Here is a 10,172-nt window from a genome sequence, read left to right on the forward strand (position 1 = left end):
AAGTTGTGAGGTTTCTTTTTCATTCTACATTTTGTAGGAGTTTCTGCTAGTGGTGATATCAATGTGTAATCATTTGTGGCTATGGATTATTCAAGTACCAACATCTTAAATATTGCTACTCCCAAAGTAGCACAGCATAGGAAACTTCTGACAGATGTTACCATGGTAGCTACTTTTCGTTTCAATTATGTAACGTATTAGGGACTTACTTGCAGGCACCAAGGCATGTGAGCTACATTATGCTGCACGCATCTCTACTCTGAAAGTGTCCTTTTGGGGCACAATACAAACTCGTGCTCTTCCTTTCTACATCACTCTGTCCCTCTGAAGCAGAGGTGGGCAACCTGCGGCCCGTGGATCACACGCGGCCCATCAAGGTAATCTGCTGTCGGGCTGCGAGACAGTTTGTTTACATTGTTCATCCACAGGCACAGGCACATCCGCCCACAACTCCCATTAGCCAGGAACGGCTAACTGCTGCCACTGGGAGCTGCGAGTGGCCATGCCTGCGGATGGTCAATGTAAACAAACAGTCTCGCAGCCTGCCAGTGGATTGCCCTTATGGGCTGTGTATGGCCCGCGGGCCACAGGTTGCCCCCTCACCGGCTCTGAAGCCTTGGCTTCCACAGAGACAACAAAATATGAACCAAGTTAAAATTCAATGTGCTCGTGAAGCATTGATCTTGTTCTCAACATTAGTTTATGTTTACAGTACCTTCAGCAGGCTGAAATATTCCATTGCAGCCTCATAAGATCTAGTTTAAATTTTCATCCATAATCACTGTAAAAATCATTCTTCTCCCTCTCTGTCATTTTCTCAAAAGTCCCTCCTTAGTCTTCTGTTCCTTAAACTGTACGTTTTACATTCCCTCAATCTTTCTTTAGATCCCATGACGTCTAATCCACTTAGTAGATGTTGTGACAAAGTTCCTCCTCTACCTTGGTGGGTCCTGTGCTTCTTGGCAGATTTGCTCACCTCAGTGATCTTCCCCACAGTCTGGGTCAACTCCTCCTGTGTCTGATCAGGAGTTGGGAGGTTTGGGGGGAACCCGGGCCCACCCTCTACTCCAGGTTCCAGCCCAGGGCCCTGTGGATTGCAGCTGTCTATAGTACCTTCTGTAACAGCAGCATGAACAGCTACAACTCCTGGGCTACTTCCCATGGCCTCTCCAAACCTTCTTTATCCTCACCACAGGATCTTCCTCCTGATGTTGATAATGCTGTCTCCTACATCTCCAGCAGTACACTCTCTCACTCCAGCTCTTGTCTTCTTGCTCCAGCTCCTCACTCGCATCCTTCTCCTCTGGCTCTCTCCTGTCTGACTGGGGTAAGCTCCTTTTTAAATCCAGGTGCCCTGATTAGCCTGCCCTGATTGCTGCAGGGGTTTTAATAAAGTAGCTATATATCCACTGCCTTCTAGAAAGGTCTTAATTGGCTCCAGGTGCTTGATTAAACTGGAGCACTGCAATTTGGTTACATGGTCTAGGGATTGTTTAGCCTGGGGCTAACATACCTGGCTTCGTGTGCAGGTGGTGGAGTCCCCCGCGGTGCGGCCGGAGGCTGGTCTTGGCGGGAGTCACCAGGGTCGGAGACTCCTGGACTACGACCGGGGAGATTGGCTGGATCCCCTGACGCTCGCGCTGCGCATGGGGCTCTCAGATCTCATACTCCCAGGGCGGTATTCAGGAGGTGAGGCCGCTTTGCTGCTGCTGCTCGGCTTACCCGACCGGGTCCTACGAGAGGCACGCCCGCCACCCCCACCCGGGCCCTGGACATTTTTTATTAGGCCCTCTCCCGTGGACCAATCGGCCCCCTCACCCGTTTCTCTGGCAAGCCGGCTGCACGAATGTCAGCCAGTTCGGTGTTCCAGACCGCGCCACCAGAAACATCTGTACACGCTCGTGCTTCATCACTCTTCACTACCTCACCCTCAGGTCCCGCCCGATACCCAAAAGCGGGAACTCCTGCCACCTCTCGAGGTGAGAAGGCCCCGTGGGCCAGCTTGTACTCTGCCTAGTCCCGCGGCACGCTGGGGATGTCATTGGCGGCTCCTCATGAGCCGTGAGCACCGGTGTGTACTTGGCGCGTTCACCCCTGTCCCGACACCTCCCTTTCTGTGGCGAAGAAGGAGACCTTGGCGCACGTTTACTTGGAGTGCGCCAGGTTGCAGCCCCTGTTCCGGCTCTCCTGAATATCTTTTTTGCGTTTCTGGTTGCACTTTTCCCTCACCTTGTTTATCTATGCACTCCCCATCCATGGCCCCAGCGAAGTCGCGGGATCTCCTTTCTCACTCCTCTTGGCCCTGGCAAACTAGCCATCTAACAACACCAGGGAGAGGAGTTGGCCGATCGGGGATTCTGGCGACTGTAGGGGCCTATTTCTGTTCCTCCGTCTGTTCAGCATCGGTGGAGTTCCTCTGGCAGCATCTCTGCTGGCTCCCTGATGCTTTGAGGAGCAATTTGGCGTTGTGCGGGGTCCTGCTCAGTGTCCCATCCGGTTCCCTTAGTTTTATGCCTATGAACCTCACTCCGATCCGTTTTTTTCATTCAGTTGCCCCCGGACTCACTTGGTGTTCTAGAACCTGTGGATCCCCCTTCGCTGGGGGGAGGGTCCTTTAAGAAGTGGGCGGTGCTTCGCCCGCCCACCCCCCTGGGATGCCAATAGGCTAACATACCTGTTTCTCAGTACTTTACTGTAGCCATCTGGCCTTGCCCCATCACAATGGATATAATATATTGATTTTTTTTATATATTTGAAGGTGTCAAGAACTGTGTACAGTATCCCAAGACCTCCCAGAGATGTACAAAAAGAAAGAGATTGGATTCTTTTAGCCGTTAGTGTCAGTTGGGACTGCAGCTGTGCCCAAATGTCCTTGCATACTGCTACCCAAGGACAGAAAGGGCTCAACCATCCCTCAGTTCCTTCATGAATACAGAATCCCAGATGAGTAAGACACAGTAGTAGCAGAGAACAAGGGCTGGTCACGGAATTCTTGTGGACAATAGATCTCAAAGAGCCTCAGTTACTTAGGATAAGTAACCCTTGTTTCTTCTTCAAATGACTGTCCATATGGATTCAACTTTTGGTGACTAAAAAGCAGTTCTCACTTTTGGGATCTTGGATTCCTGCTTAAGTAATGACTGCAGACAGCCCTACAAAAATGGGCATTTGATCTGGAAACCTCTGCTAAAGAACTGTGTCTTGGAAATGTGTGACCAGAGCTCCACACTGCTGCCCTACAAATTTCAAGTATAGAGACATTTTCGAACTGGCAGCAGAGGCTGCCTGAGCACTAGTGGAATATGGCTAGGTGGATTAAACCTGGCTAGCTCAGCCCATGTTCTTATGCACATGAAGACCCATTTTGATAATCTACATGAGACTATTGCCTGGCCTTAACTCTATCAGCAAAGGCCATAAACAGTCTAGGTGTGTCCCTGAATAATTTTGTCCTGTCCAAGTAATGAGACAGTACTCTTACTATATCAAGTGTATGAAGTTTAGCTTCACCACAGGTTGAGTGAGGTGTGGGCAAGAAAACTGGGAGATTAATAAATTGGTTCATACAGAACTCAAGCAACTTAGGCCAGGAACTTGGGGTGAGGCCTGAGGGAAATCCTATCCTATGAAACACTGCATAAGGGGGACCTATCATGAGGGCCTGAATCTCCCCTATCCTTCAGGCTGATGTAATGGCTATTAAAAAGACAATCTACACTGATACATGATATAGGGAACAGGTTACTAAGTGCTCAAATGGGGGACCCATCAATCCTGTTAATACTGTATGAGGTCCCAAAAAGGAATGGGACTCCCAAACTGGGGCATAAAAATGAGTTAGGCCCTTAAGGAACTTGCCACTGTAGGCTGGGAAAGTACAGTGTGGTCCTGGTTAGGAAGGTGATGTACACATACTGCTACTAGATGAACCTTTATGGAACTTATCAAAAGTCAAGATTGTTTCAAAGCCAGTAATAGTCCAATATGGCTGAAATAGGTGATGTCAAGGGAGATAGCTGATGCTGAGATGGCCAAAATAGAAAATGTTTCCACTCAGCTTTATAAGTCAGTCTAGCTGAGACTTTCCTGTTTCAGAGCAGAACGTTCTGAACTTCAGCTGAACAGCTTCTTTTGGTGGACATTATCCAGTCAGCAGCCAAGTTTTTAGATGTGAGGATGCTTGATTTGTGTGTAGGATCTGGCCATTGTTCTGTGAGACTCTGTCAGGCAGATCGAACAAAGTGATCAGGGGCTGAATTGAGAGGTTCACTGGATCCAAATACCTGAACTCCCTGGTTCATGCCGGGGCTGTCATGATCATCAATGTAGCATCTTGCCTCTGTTTATTCAGGACCCTGAGTATCTTGGGGAACAGAGGGGATGGCATACCTCAGTCCTGGTGTCTAAGGCATGAGAAAGGCATCTGACAGGGAGCCTTCACAAAGCACTCTCTGGAGTAAAACACTGAGCATTTCTTGTTCTCAACTCTAAAGGCACCACCTCCTCCACTGCTCCAGGTTGTGCAAGTGGTCATGAGTCACCATCCTGATCTTGAGATGATGGATGAATTTACTTAGATATCAAAGGTCCAGAAAAGGAAGCCTACCCCCTTTTTTCTATGCGATGAGAAAATAGTGGGAATAAAAACTCACTGCCACTGAACTTTAAGGCCACTTCCTCTATTGCTCCAAATTGTAAAAGGGAGTTCACTTCTTGTTTCAACAATATCTCATGAGAGGGGTCTCTGAAAAAGCAATGGGGAAGGTGAGAAGGGACTGCAATAGGATAGAATATCCTTTTTCGACATTTCCCAGAACCCATTAATCTGAAGTGATTCAAGTTCAGGCTTCCCAGAAGTAAAACAGGTTGTTGCCAGAGAGTTTGTGGTAGAAAGAAAGGATGTCACAAGAAGTTCTGTCAGGCTCATGACACTGTCATCAAACCTCCTGACTGGTGGAAGACAGAAATCATACAATAGCAGAAGATGTGGAGGGTCACCATTGCTTCTCTCTTGACAGCTCCAAGATTATCTGAGGCTCATAATAGTACTGGCCAGCTGCCTGAAGGGATGTTGTGGTCTCATTTGTGTACTTCTTGTGGCTGAGAAAGAGATCCAAAGAATGCAGAGTTGTCCTGGAGTCCTTTAACAAATGGAGGGCCTCATTTAAAAGTTAATTGCCTTCAAAGGAAAGGACCTTATTTGTAGTTAAGACGTCCCTGGAATCCCTGAGAACTGGAGCCAGGAAGATCTTTCTGTCCCCACAGATGTGACTGTAGTGCCCGCCACTATATTGGATGCATCCTGCTCAGCTTGTAGGGAAGTGAGAGCTATCAGTTATCTCTTGGTCATGTTTGCTTCCACAGATCCACAGCTCCAGGGCAGCCTGTTAAGTAGATATCACCTGAGCCCAGGACCCCAGGGCTTCCAGGGTCCACAACTCTGGGGCAGTCAACCAGAAGCAATACTTGAGCCAGGATTCCATTCTCTTTCAGAGAGAATTTTGAAATTTGGAAGTGGGGGCATTCCAATCCAAACCAGAGCACAACCATATTTCAAAATAGCAAAATCCTCCATGAAAAGGAAAGCTCTACAAATAAGAACCTCAGTAAGAAGATACCTTTGTGTCCTCTCATCCTTCTTGAAAATAAGGAAATCAAAAGATGCACAAATATTAGTAAGTAACTAAGCAATAGCTTTATTTTTTCCTGTAGCAGATCAACTATTGTAAAGTACATACATTTTTCTCAACACATAAGAGTACATTTATGATCTTTCAGATTATACAGAATGTGTTATAAATGTATTATAAGCTCCAATCCCACAAAGAGTTAAACACAGGCATAACTCAGTGGGACTCATCATGTGCATAGATTTAAGCATATCTGTACCTTTAATATCCATAGTTCTGATTAATTACTAATATTTTTCTTTGTCTCTCCAAAAGTACTGAAAAAGCCCTCATTTTCAAATAACCTTTTCAAAACTCACCTGTTTTTTCAAAAATTCGTTCATTGACTTATTTTACATTCATATGTATTCTGGAGATGAAGTTTTTCTATTTTAAAGCATCTTCGCTTCAGTGCATTCTCCCAAGATGTCATTCTGTGGACAGACACCATGAGATAACTTCTTGAACTGCCATAATAGCTGAGAGTGCTTCAGAAAAGTTATTTCTCTTTTTCTGGCAGATAATAGTTTTTATAATATTGCACCACAAAAATTTGTGTTATCATTTATTTTTTTGTATGCTGTGAAAATATCCTGCCTAAACCAAACTTGTAATTCCAGAGAATTCCTTGGTTGCTAACCACAGCATGTGTTACATTTTATCTATTGATTGAGAACATTCGTCCTGCAAATTACAAATCACAACTCCTCCCTTTTTCTGAGTTAGTACAAAAACATGTCAGCAAAACAACTTCAGTTAAATACAATGTGATATTTAAGTGAATTGGACAACAAGGTTTTTCTCTGGAAAATGGAAATATGGTCTTCTGGCTAAGGCAGTAGAATGGCAGGAGACCTGGGCTCTATTCCTGGCTCTCATACAGACTCCCTGTGTGACAATGGACAGCTCATAAAATGACAGATTTTGCTCCTCCCCTATACTCTTCCCCTTGTCCAGGCCCCTACACACCACTGGTAATGTGCCATGGGAAGACCATGGGAGAACTCCTTTGGCACAGGGTAGGACCATTTATGGTGGTGTGGAGGGAATGCTGGGCTGTGGCTGAGGGCTAGGAATAGGAGAGCCAGTGGAGCATGATCTAAGAGGTTTCTAAGCAGCAGTGTAGCCCATATACAGCCTGATGTATCTGTTAGATATTACAGCAGCCCTTATCTGCTCCATCTTAACATGGTGGCCATTTTGACCTCACAGACCAGCAATCTGAAGGATGCAATGGTAGCTACCTTCACCTCCCCTATGCCTGAGCTGTACCATCTGTGCTGCCCTCACTGGAGGTACTGCACAAGATCAGACCCAGACTCTCTGTGTGTTTGTGGATAACACTTTAATGTACCCCAGAAAGGCATTGGGAGGGTAAATCTTTTTGAGATACTCAGACAACAGGTTGGTGCCAGCCACGGAAACATCTCTAAATAAATAAAACAAATCTTTTCAAAGCTAACATTTTATAAGGGGGGAAAAAACATTCTTTTATCTCTGAAAGGGGTATGAAGAGTTGTAGCAGGTCTAGTTCTCTAAGAACTTACTTTCTCCACTGGGTCTTCACTTCCCTGCATTCAGCATGCCTCCCTTCTCATGTCCTCTCTTATACCGCCACAAGCACCCTTGTGGTCAGTCAGTGCTCTCATGTGGCACACCATCTGGTTTTGCAACCCAGTACCTCAACTGCTGCCCCTTTTTCATTGGTGCAGCTAGTGCTGTGTCCAGAAGACACTTTTAAATGAGATACTATGGCTAAGATTTCAAGTGCAGAATCAAAAACACCTCTTTGTGGGAACTCTGAGGTGAATCTACAGTCCCATTGTCCCCATTTGTCCCCCAAGACCATGATTATCTCCTTTAAACAACATTTAGGAACTGTTCCTGCACAGTGCAGGTATGGAGTGTTGGATGTAGACAAGTCAGATAGGGCCAGGTAGGAAGGGCAAAGGAATCCTATTCTGATGTGGTGGTGAACGAATAATGAGTGTGAGGAGGCATATTCGAGATTGGAAGGAGATACTGTGGAGTGTAATTTAGAAATGAGAATAGGAGGAAGACAGAAACCGGGAAGATGCAGAAGACAAACCTGATGTAAGAGGTTAGGATGCAAAGAGGAAGCGGCAAAGACTGAAGAGAAGAAGGGGTTCTCAAGAAAGACACTGGGGCAGAGTTAGAACACAAATGAGGGAAGAATGAAAAACTAAGGTAGAAAGAAAGGAAAAGAGAAAAGGAAATGAAAGAAATTAATTTAAAACGGTGTTTGGTAAAGTGGAATGTTAGTTGAAGGTGTGCCAGCAAATGAAAGCACACAGAAATGTTTGCTTTTATGTACAGATTCACCACCCTATCTTTGAATATTCACAGAATTAGATGAAATCACCAGGTAAGTGAGTAAGCCTCCCCCCAACATACATTATATGCATAATAGTAAATTGTGGTATTTTGAGCAGCTCACAACACTTGACTAACTCCTCTCAGTTTAATCATTGGCTGTATATAATATGTACACAGATGGCTCTGAGATGTGGGCAAGTCTTCAGCTTGAATCATAGATTATTAAGGTTGGAAGGGACCTCAAGAGATCATCTAGTTCAATCCTCTGCTTGAGTCAAACTGTGGAGGTAGAAAGGATGCCTGTGGCAGGACAGGGGTTGTCATAGCTTCCTACTCAGATTTGAACCTTAGCGTTCATAAACTGAGAAACTAGCATGAACCCTCTAAGCTTTATTACCAGCTTAGATCTGATATCACTGCCACCAGACAGGAATCAGTGCCTGTCTCACTCTGGTCTCCCCAAAACCTTCCCTGGGGAACCCCCAAGACTCAGATGCCCTGAGTCTCACAACAAAGGGAAATAACCCACTTCCCTTCCTGCTCTTTACTTCCTCCCAGATTTTCCCGCCCTGGGTATACTAGGAGATTTCCCTGCTTCAATCCCTTGAAACACAAAACAGAGAGGACGGTTTCCTTCCCCCCTCCTTCTTCTCCCCCCTCCCAGTCTTTCCCTGAGAGAGACAGTAATCCTGGCACAGAGATTCCTATCCCCTTGCCTTAACTAGGAAAAGAAAATCCAACAAGTTTTAAAAAGAAAGCTTTATATAAAAAAGAAAGAAAAAACACATGACATGATCACTGCATCAAGATGACATAACACAGGGCTATTGCTTAAAAGAAAATATGAATAATCAGCCTTATTCAAAAAGATATCCAATTTAAACATTTCAGCAACTCCACACATGTAAATACAAAATACAATATAAACCTATTGCTTTTCCTTTTGTACTCACAACTTGGGAACAGAAGGGTAGAAAGAAGCTTGGAGATAGAAAAAAAAAAAAGCTCTTCCCTCATAGCCGAGAGAAACAAACAGACAGAACAAAGACAAAACACACCCAGAAGTTCCCTCCCTCACTTTGAAAAATCCGGTTTCCTGATTGGTCCTCTGGTCAGGTGTTTGGTTCCCTTTGTTAACCCTTTACAGGTAAAAGAAACATTAACCCTTAGCTATCTATTTATGACAGGGGTATAAACCCCTTGGATGCCCTGCTAAAGGGGGGCTTCCCCCCCACCCCATTTCCCAGCAGGGCAGCCAGGTGCAGAAGCCCAGAGACTCTGCAAGGAGTTCAGCTGCAGACCCTAACAAGGGCAGGCTCAGGGGAATCAACTGATACAAGTGGAGCCCACTGGGCTGGTGACTAGGAGGAGATATAAGCCCAGAGAAAGGCTCAGTGGAAGGCTAGCCACAGGAGAAGACAGAGGGACTGCAGCGCTCTCTCTACCGACTACAGGAAGTGTCAGGGGCTGAGACACCCAGGGAAGGGTCACTGTGGGGATTGATGTTGGGAAAATTGGGGCTGCACTGGGCACTGTAAATAAAAAGACACAGGTGAAACAACTGAGAGAGGCATTGAGACCCCTTCTTTGACCAGCCTGAGCACAGGGATGAGAGGGAGAGAACCTGTGCAGACCCTGTGTCAATGCCCCATGTAGACCCAAGCATTATTTTCCCCACCACCACCCTCCTTTCCAGTTCACTTGTTCACTGACCTTTATTCTTATGTCTACTGCTCTTTGCCCCTGAGTTTTCACCAGCATCCGCAACAAATACAAATGGCAATCTTAGCAATTCCAAGGAACCTGTTAACTCCATGCCCTTTGGGTAGTTTGACAATGATGGGGGCTGGTTTACACCGGTCTTTCATGGTATGGAGGTTTGTAGCTCAGAGCCTAGGCTTTGCACGTTAATTTATTCTTCCTAGATGTGGGGGAAGAATTCTTAAAAGGGAGAAGACGACTTTTATTTAACTTGATATCATAAGGGAGCAGAAGAAACATTACAATTCCCTATTTCTCTAAAACACTGATCAGAAGAAAAAGTCATGACTTATTGACTGATATGACTGAAGCTTTTCAAAACACAGCTGCCCAAGTCCACCTCTAACAATTGCCCTTTTTTTTACCTGCCAGAGATCTTGCTAGCAATCATTCTTGGAGATGAC

The sequence above is a fragment of the Chelonoidis abingdonii genome, chromosome 1 (genome assembly GCF_003597395.2).
Source record: "Chelonoidis abingdonii isolate Lonesome George chromosome 1, CheloAbing_2.0, whole genome shotgun sequence".
NCBI lineage: Eukaryota > Metazoa > Chordata > Testudines > Testudinidae > Chelonoidis > Chelonoidis abingdonii.